Genomic DNA, 9,609 nt, shown 5'->3' on the forward strand with positions numbered 1-9,609 from the left:
CCTATATCATGTTTTCCATTTCAGGACTTTCCTGTTTGTTTGGACAAACCTCAATTTTTTTCACTCTATGATAATTTGTGCTCTTCTCTCTATGAATAACTAGATAATGTTTGCTTCTGCTCATTCACAGTCCATAGACCACACTCCACTGATTCTACAAGATACAATAGAGGGAGGATTCCTCATGACAGTGGGGGAAATCCATTCTTAACTCCTCTCAATAACCCATTCATTTGGGTAGTTTTCTTCTTTTCAACCTCATTTGGGCCTAGCCTTCTCCTTTTCAGGTTTGGAGCAAGCAGTTCACATGTTCTTCACCTCACATTTCTTGCAGTTAAATGTATTCTATCTTTGTGGGGATGTGAACTATGGATCAAACTTGTTTGTATTCACTTTAGTGGGAACTGAGAGATCAGTGAAACTTCTCACCCATACACACTGCCTGCATCCATATAATAGTAACAACATTTACTGGTTCATGTCTTGCATTATGTATTGTATGTTGTAAAATGTTTTTCATTTTAAGTTTAATTTTCTTCATTAGTAAAACTTGTGATTTCTTTACTAATGTGATGTTAACGTGCATCTGCTTACAGAAGAACTGAATCATTTAACCAATCAAAATAAGTGTTTGTAATAATTATTTTAGCAATTAATCAAAATTATGATTGAATCAGTTGTCATGTTAATAATAAACTAATTGAAATTAATGTTTCTAGTTATTCCAAATATCCAGATGATCAAAATATTTGTTAGGTACAAACTTACATAAGAGGCAGGTGTGGGGATGCTTTACGACTTCCATTTCCATTAAATTTACTATTCCTGTCATTGTTACTGCAAAGCTACAGAAGCTATCTATCACTGCACCAATTTTGAACCATTGACTGTCAGCTTTCTGGCTATTTTAATAATAAGGTGTAAATTTATTGTATTTTGATTTTTTTTCTCAACACTGTGTAATGTTTGTACATTACAATTGTATCACTATTATTTAAGGTTGTATAAGCATGAGCAGATCTAGGGCAGGAACCCAAGTGGTCCAGTCATTCATATTTTTAGTAGTTAATAACTTTATTCTTCAGTTTTATATAAGAGAATGCAGGTGAGGTGAATGGATCCATCGGGGTAAACTTTATGCACATTTTTCAGAGATTAATAATAATATTGTTTAATATTATATTTAAATAGACATTAATTTAAGGTAGAGATCAAGGGAGTTGAAACCCCATCCCTTCTAGCTCTTCTTTTTTTAAAGTAATACCTGTATCATTTAATGTTTTTATCTGTGGGGTCTTAACTCCTCCCTCCATTTCCCCCCATTCATTTAATTAGGAAAACAGTCAATAGTATTGAAAATAAATATTAGGTTTCAATATCTGTTTGATTGGTCTATTAATTACCTTTATTATTATTTATTTGAATTTACTTTATTTTGAATCTGTAACAGTCAGGTGTAGATTCAGCCATTAACTTATGAATACAATAATATGAACATCAACTGAATGTTTCCCTGGTAAATTATCAGGCCTTGGTTTTTATCCAGAAATTAACAGTGTGCATGCATTCTAGACTTTATGGAGATTTGTTTTTAATAAAGTTAGCATTATTTTTCTGAATTTATAATGCACAGTGGAGGGATTTAGACATTTTCATTGTTGGTTGGTTAGCTTGGCATTTCATGGTGCAAAGCAACTAGGCTGTCTGCACCAGACATTTTGGTAATGAAGTTAGAAAAAATTACCTTTTTTTATCTAAATGGTAATAAAAAACTTTATTTTAACCAAAATTTTGAAAAAAATTATGGTTATTATTTCTTACATCATTTGTAGCCCTTATATTTATGACACTTGTAGCTCTTGTAACATATGCCTACTTTAAAATCTGTTTTTCATTGTTTGAAAGTTATAATGTCACAAGTGTTTTAGTACTGTTGATATCCAAAATAAGTAAAAATGCAAGTGACAAAAAGAATTGAAAACAAACTCATGTTTGCAAACACTAAAATGTGAATAGAGGTGTAGACATGGTTTTCCTTTCAAAATATAATAATTTATTTCAATTAAAGTTTAAAATGTTTGTTTTTATTTTCCAATTGATCACATTAGTAGAAATAAAGATATAGATTTTAAATTGTTCATTACAACCTATATGAACTAATAATAATAGACTTTCTAATTAATTTTATCACTAATGACTTGTAACACAGGTATAAATAATAAAAACAATGAATGTGATGTACACTTAATTAAACCACTAGAAGTCTAATTGGACCCCTCTTCATAAAAGAAAGAAAGAGAAACTATTCTTGCTATGATAACAATTGTTGAGAAAGTTTAAATGTACTTGGATATAGCACATAGACTATCATGTGTTGATAAAGTTAAAATATAGGTTGTTTTTATAGCTTTGTAAAGTTTCTTTTGTTGTGAATTCTGAATGTATTTGTGTATAAAATTATATTTTAAAGCTAAAGAAATTTTATTCAAAGAGAAAATGTATGATAACTTTGCATAAGGTAAGTAAGCTTATACAGTTTAAAGATGGGTTGAACTGATAACAAATCTTATTAAAAGTTTAACATGATAATGAATGTATAGTGTTTGGAAAAGATAGGCCTTGTGCAACACAACAACATGGTATCCAGCTAAAGTGAAGCCCTTTCAGATACCTTATGCAATGAAATACAGTGGAGTGCCGTTAAGATGCAGTATTTGGGAGTCAACCTTGTTAACCACGGCTTAATAGGTCCGCGGATTAAACCTTTGTGACTGAAAAGCGAAGTCGCCAACAGCTCAGAAACTGAAGTGATGTCTATTGGGTGTGTGGCTAATATTTATACAATTCCATAAAAATATTGGATTATCGAATTTAAAATAATACTTTAATTATTGATCACTTTTTTCACGGATTTACCGCGGATTAAGTTTAATGTATGGAGAGGTGTGATTCGGTAACAATGGCAGCCTCCATAAAGCTGGCATACAGAGCGGATAAGGTAGATTAACGGTCAATTTCTACTGTAATATATTCTAGTTATTTCCCAAATTAAAGCAAATCCTTTTAAATATCTCCTTGAAGTTATAAAGCCAGGATTAAATTTGTAAGCCACGTTTTGCACTTTCTTAAATTAGTGGTGAGCCGCGATAATCCTCGCTCATATTCGTCATGTCAGTGTCAACGACAAGGAGAGTGTGAGAAACTTTAGAAAGCCAGGTAGTAGATTTAATACATCAAAAATTCTGGGACAAGACTTGCTACAGCGGCTTAAGCAATTTCATGGTTTAATGGCTCCACTGTACCTTACAAAGCAGGAAGCTGAGGCAATGTTGGAAGCTGGAATTGTTAAGCCTTCAAATTTAGCCTACCATTTACCAGTTTTAATCACAAAAATTAGAGATAGGTTAACTGTTTCTAAATAAATTTCCAAAAGCTGAATCTTGTGATGAAGTTCAACTCTGAAACTATGGACAACCTAGAAATTATAAGGTCAGGTTCTCTTCAAAGATCAACCTCAGTAAAGGTTATTGCCAAATCCTAATGAAGACAGGATTTACAGAGAAGACAGCATTTTTAATACTAGATGGATTTACCAATTTCAGCAGGTGCCAAGTCAACTCTGCAGAAACATTCAACTGTATGATAAGGATGATGCTGTGCAACACCACCAATATCAAGCACTATGCAGATGCCATCCTGACACTGTGAAATGGGATAACAACAAAATGTTTTGTTACCAACTGGAATATAGAAAGTTTAATAACTAAAATATCAGAAAGCTCACAAATAAGTCTGTTTTTAATATTTATACATTATGAGTGTCAGTATCAGTTTTTTTAAATAGATGAATGTGTTTCATGGTAACCACAAGTTTCATCACATGTTAAGTATACCATCACTGAGATGTTTTGAGAGAACAAACCAAATGCATCACCTTTTACAGTTACAAATTTATATATGATCTGTACATGTCTGACTGTCAAGTTTTAAATGACAAAATGTATTTTCTGTGTGTTTAATGCTTAAAAACAACATTAAATAGAAATATTTTATAACTTATGTACTTTCCATCCAAGTGGTATTGTAAACAAGTTAGAAAATCTTGATTTTCTGTATTAGAACTTACTTTTTTAGTGGGGGGTTTCTTCTTAAAAATGCTTAACAAGTTTACAATTTTTGTAAATTAGTTCTGTTTAAGGATTTAAACATCTACAGTTTGTATTTATTACCACCAGTTAAGAGTACTTATGAAAGAAGCAAAAATTATGCAAAGGACAACATTAAATAATGTTCCTCTTCTTTTTTTGTTACTAAATCCCTAATAATCTCATTAGATAAGAATTGTGTGCCCTACTTTGTGGAAAATAATTCCTTGAATTCCTTGAACTGATCAATTACACTCAACCCATTAGTACCACACCTTTTATAACCCATACAAGAAAAGCACATGCTTACTCCTTAATTTTTTTCAACCACAACATTATTCTAACGTGATATCATTTTTAATTTTTTCTTTCACTCTGTTTTTTTTCCACTAATTTTTAAATTACCCTTAATTTCACATGACAGCTTTCATCTTTTTAACAGTTGCCATTTTTAGTTAAACAATTTATTTATCTTCATTATTTGAACAAAATAAACATTCTAGAACATTACTTAATAAATATTTACAATATCACAATATCTTGCAATTTCCTACCATATTCACTAAATAGTAAAATTGTACAATTTGATGACAGTATTTTATTTGGTGAACATATTAAAAAATATGTTTACAAACACTGCAACTTAATAAAATCATAAAGTGTTTATTAAAAAGTAAAAACAGTAACTATAAACAGAGCATCAACCAAATAACTTTATTATGCTTTAAGCAATCTCAAGTTATGCAACCTCTTTGCTTCATACAATATACATTTCAGTGTATAGGTATATTATTAAACCTGATGATGACAAAACTTTTTCCAAACACTATACATTCATTATCATGTTAAACTTTTAATAAGATTTGTTATCAATTCAACCCATCTTTAAACTGTATAAGCTTACTTACCTTATGTAAAGTTATCATATATTTTCTCTTTGAATAAAACTAAAACTATAGCTTTAAAATATAATTTTATACACAAATACATTCAGAATTCACAACAAAGGGAACAGAAAAGATAAGTAATTAATATGATTTTAATCTGTAATTTTGATATTGCATTAGTTTTAGAACTAGCTCACACCCACGAAATGTGTAAAGCTAAAATTCAATGTCGGATGCTGATCAAACTCAAAACTAGTAGTAGAGGTAGTTGTAAGTTAATTATTGCAAATACAATTTAAAGTTCTTCAAAGTGTGTATGAGACTGGGATAAATGGCTCATTTATTATCTGAGTTCACAATATTTTGTGACACAATAACTTGTAAGTTATTCAAAATTTCGAATATTTGTTGGACATCAGTTTGTTTGTTTAGAATTAAGCACAAAGCTGCACAATGGGCTATCTGTGCTCTGTCCACCAGGGGCATCGAAACCCAGATTTTAGTGGTGTGAGTCTGCAGACATACCGCTGTGCCATTAGGGGCTTGGACGTCAGTATGAGCAATTTTCTAACATCTAAATTGAATTTTATTAGGTGTCAGTTAAGTCCTCAAATGTTACCTAAGAGTATTAATAATAGACGTAATACACTTAGCAGATTAAGTGAAAAATGTTAATTCTTAAAGCTTTTGTCTTTGATTGATAATATAGTATCAAAGAAACTGCTGTTGTGGCATATAATACAACTCATTTAGGACATTCATTTGAAGCATTCTTGGAAATTTCATACACACACATATATATTCTTGTGGGATCACTGGCCATTAACAGGGAGCCAAAGGGTCTAATATTACTGAAGATGAAAACATTTTTTAAATTGTTCAGTTACTTATTTTGCTTATGCTTGTGATTTTTTTGGATAAAATACAAATAATTTTCACAATAAAATGTTATTACGTAAATTTCAAATATTTGCACATTTTATAGAAATGTAATATAAAAACATTTTCACCATTTTAGTGCTAATTTGATAAAAAATACGTATATACTGACTATACTTCATATATGTATATATACAGTCATAAACTATAGCAGTTTATAAAATAATTTTTAAAAATATTTTAAGTGTAATATTTTTATCATTTGAGTTATCTATGATTACACAAGATAACATCTACACTCTCACATAATTTTGAAAGGTATTTTTTGAACATTTAATTATTTTCCTATTGTAAATAATATGATATGATGATGGATTTCTAATGAATCTTTGTAGGTAATGGAGCCTTTTTTAACAATAAAATATTGTTTTCACTGCATAATGCTCCTGTCTTACTGGTAAATATCAGTTATTCTCTTTGAAATGAAACATCTGTTTTCAATTGCCTAACTTTAAACTTCATACAACTTTTGAACCACTTACTTAATCAAATAAAATTCTGGTTCTTATTCCATAGTATCAACTATTATTTGTATCTTGATAAAATTATTGCAAATATTAACAACAAAGGCACCATATATAAATATACTCTTTAAAAAAAAGAAAGGCAAAAGGGATATTTTTGTTATTTTAAAGAGAAATATATGTAATAACGTTACAAGCTCAGAGTATGTGATGTTACACGTGTTAAGGCACTGATTGTCAGACCAAAATGACAATAAAAGTTGTGCACTTTGAAAACGGAGGAAAACATCGGATTTTCGCCAAAACGCATGCGTATCAATAAATTTGTTTGAGAGATCTGCAAAACGGCTCGTTTGGGTTGAGAAAATATTTTACATAGAAGAGCGAACAACGTTTCGACCTTCTTCGGTCATCGTCAGGTTCACAAAGAAAGAGGTAACTGACCGAAAGCTACCTGAGTGTCGGAATGTAGAGGGCGGTATTAGATGTTTGAATATATAATTTATTTATTTTATTATATTAATATAGCACCATCACAAGGCTATGGAATCGTCACCAACAACATGGATCAACTCGTGACCGCCCACGATCTGGCAGACCTCGTGTGACCACGCCCGCACAGGATCACTACATCCGGTTACGTCACCTTCGGGATAGGACCACCACTGCGACGTCTACTGCTTCAACAGTCCTTTTGCACATTCGAGGGAATCTTACGGACTTCGCCTTTGCAGACTTTGGATGTTCAGCAGTGACTGTGCAAAGTTTCACACATGTCACACAGAACTACCCGGAATAAACTTGTTAACAATATGTCTTATATTCTGCCTTTTGCGTTTCTTTTTTTGAAGACTATATGTTTTGAATCCCATTAGAAAATAATAGTGGTGTAAAGGTTTAAAATTATTTAAGTATGATTATTTACACACATTGAAAAACCTTCAGTAGTTTAATGTATTTGATTGAGGTGAAAAAAGCTAAAAGAATTAGGAATCGTGTTTTTAGAGAAATTTATAATTTGAAAACAAGAAGGCTATTTTAACCTTGATATAAGATTTTGATGTGGGCTACCATTGCATTTAATAGCTTATAAGGCTCACTGGCATACAACAACTACAGTAGTGGTTGGAATACTATTGATGTAAGTAGTTTGTTATTACAACAGTTTTTTATAATATGAAGTTTGTAAATGTTAACTTAGAAAAGGTATTCACTCCATAACAACTGTTATACAAGTGTTCATTGTCTGTTCCCTAGTAGAACAGAGGTTAGTGTTTGAATTTATAATGTTAAAGTCAGGGTTTTGATTCCTTTTGGTAGACACAGCAGATAGCCCGTTGTTGCTTTGCTATAACAAAACAAACACATTCTGTCTGATATGTCTAGAATATTATCTACCATCCACTCACCGTATTGTCTGACTGAAATTATATATGAATGAAATCATTAGATCATTAATGCATGTAATAAACCTTTGAAGTCCAAAGTACATGTAGTTTTTAAATTAATTAATGCATTCAGAGGGAGATTTTAAGTTTTTAACTTGTTATATTATATTCTTAAAGTTTATTTGTAATTTTTCTCTTTTTTTCACACAACTATTTAAAAGTTATTATATTTTATTAGAATATCTCTCCTTTATGATTGAACCTTTTTACATTTATTATTCATGTAAAATAATAACATTTGGTCAATCTAGAATCTCGTAAAGCTGAAAAAATATATATCTGAGACAGCTCATATCATTATGTTTTCATCATCAACTTTGAGGGTTATTTTTAGAAGTCACAAGACGATGAAAAAATTCTGTACGTATAAAAAATTTGCTAATGTGTTCATGGGCTATGTAGCAGTGGTAGTGGATTTATCAAGTGGAAGCTGACGTATGCTCTCCATAGAGAGCCATTGTGTGGGTTTTCTGTACATTAAAACACAGCTGGCTACAGTACAATGTTTTATCACATTTTAACACTACTGGTATGTATTTTTTTTTCTGGTCATAATCAGCTATGTTTTTTGAGTGGTTGTGATACATGCTTTATTAAATAGTGGGGTTTAACTACATTGCTTTATTAGGTAATTATAGCCTTTAGGTGTTAATTATCATCCCTATCTGGTAAAACATAACAGAAGTGATCATGTTGTATATTTTGTTTTTAGTGAGGTATGAGTTTAGTGCATTATGTAATCATAGTATTTGATTTTTGTCCTGTTGAGATGTTAATCCAGTGTTTTGGTATCATGAAAATTCTAGTCAAAAGTAATAATATCTAGATATTTTCAAACATTTGTTAACTTTTCATACAATCGTTGTCTTCAGTAATTTTTACTCGTGAAAAATTTAAAGGAACTCAGCATTAACAGTTTTATACCCCTATAAAAGTGTTTCTTGTGCATAACATCAGGGTCAGAAAAGCAAGAACTTGTTTATCCTTTTAATAATACTAAAATATTAGTGTATAAACATTTGATCATTTTTTTAGGTTTTGTAATGTCATTAAAACTTTTAATTACTTTTCCATTATTTACAATTTGTTACCCTCTTGTAAGTTACAAAAAACAATGTGCTCATTACCTTTAAAGGAGTTTCAAAATGACAGGGTTTATAATTTTGTTGTTTTCTGACAATAATTTTATAATAGCTCAGGCTGCAAGCTAAGAAGTGATGCATTAAATTTATCCTGATTCTCCTTTATTATGTTTATAAAGAATACTTGATTATGAGTTCTAATAAAAATTGCCAGGTTTATCAACAGCTTTACTTAAAACCTTTAGATACCTACCTTGTAGCTTAATATTGGAAAATGTCACTACTACAGCAGCTTCTTGGATATAAAATATGGAAATTATCAGTCAGGTTTTCAAAGAAATCTATGCAGTCTTGATGACATTCTGTAAACCCTGACATAATGTGATTGGGATTAACTTGTTGCTGCTTGCTGGTAATATCAGCAGCAGGTTACCACAGATATATTTTGTTCTTACCATACATATACAGTAAATGCCATTGAAATAATGTGCTTTATGTAATTTCAGATTACTGTACCTATATAAGCAGCTGTTTTATGTGGGACGAAATTCTCCTGCAGGGTTAAGAACCGAAAAGAACAAACCAACATTTACTATTATAGAGTATATATAGCTGCAAATCTACAGTATGACTTAAATGAGTGT

General features: G+C 30.6%; 1 protein-coding gene across 1 annotated transcript in view; it reads left to right on the forward strand.

Moving 5' to 3' along the window:
• The window catches only part of LOC143242276 (serine/threonine-protein kinase ATR-like), a 45,386-nt gene extending 36,258 nt beyond the window's left edge, over nt 1-9,128 (forward strand). The window contains exon 9 of the mRNA XM_076485642.1: nt 6,964-9,128. The gene's annotated coding sequence lies outside the window, so the exon portion shown is untranslated. The remainder of the gene's footprint in view (nt 1-6,963) is intronic.
• The last annotated feature ends 481 nt before the right edge of the window (nt 9,129-9,609 follow it).

Source organism: Tachypleus tridentatus, unplaced genomic scaffold, assembly GCF_004210375.1.
Source record: "Tachypleus tridentatus isolate NWPU-2018 unplaced genomic scaffold, ASM421037v1 Hic_cluster_2, whole genome shotgun sequence".
NCBI lineage: Eukaryota > Metazoa > Arthropoda > Merostomata > Xiphosura > Limulidae > Tachypleus > Tachypleus tridentatus.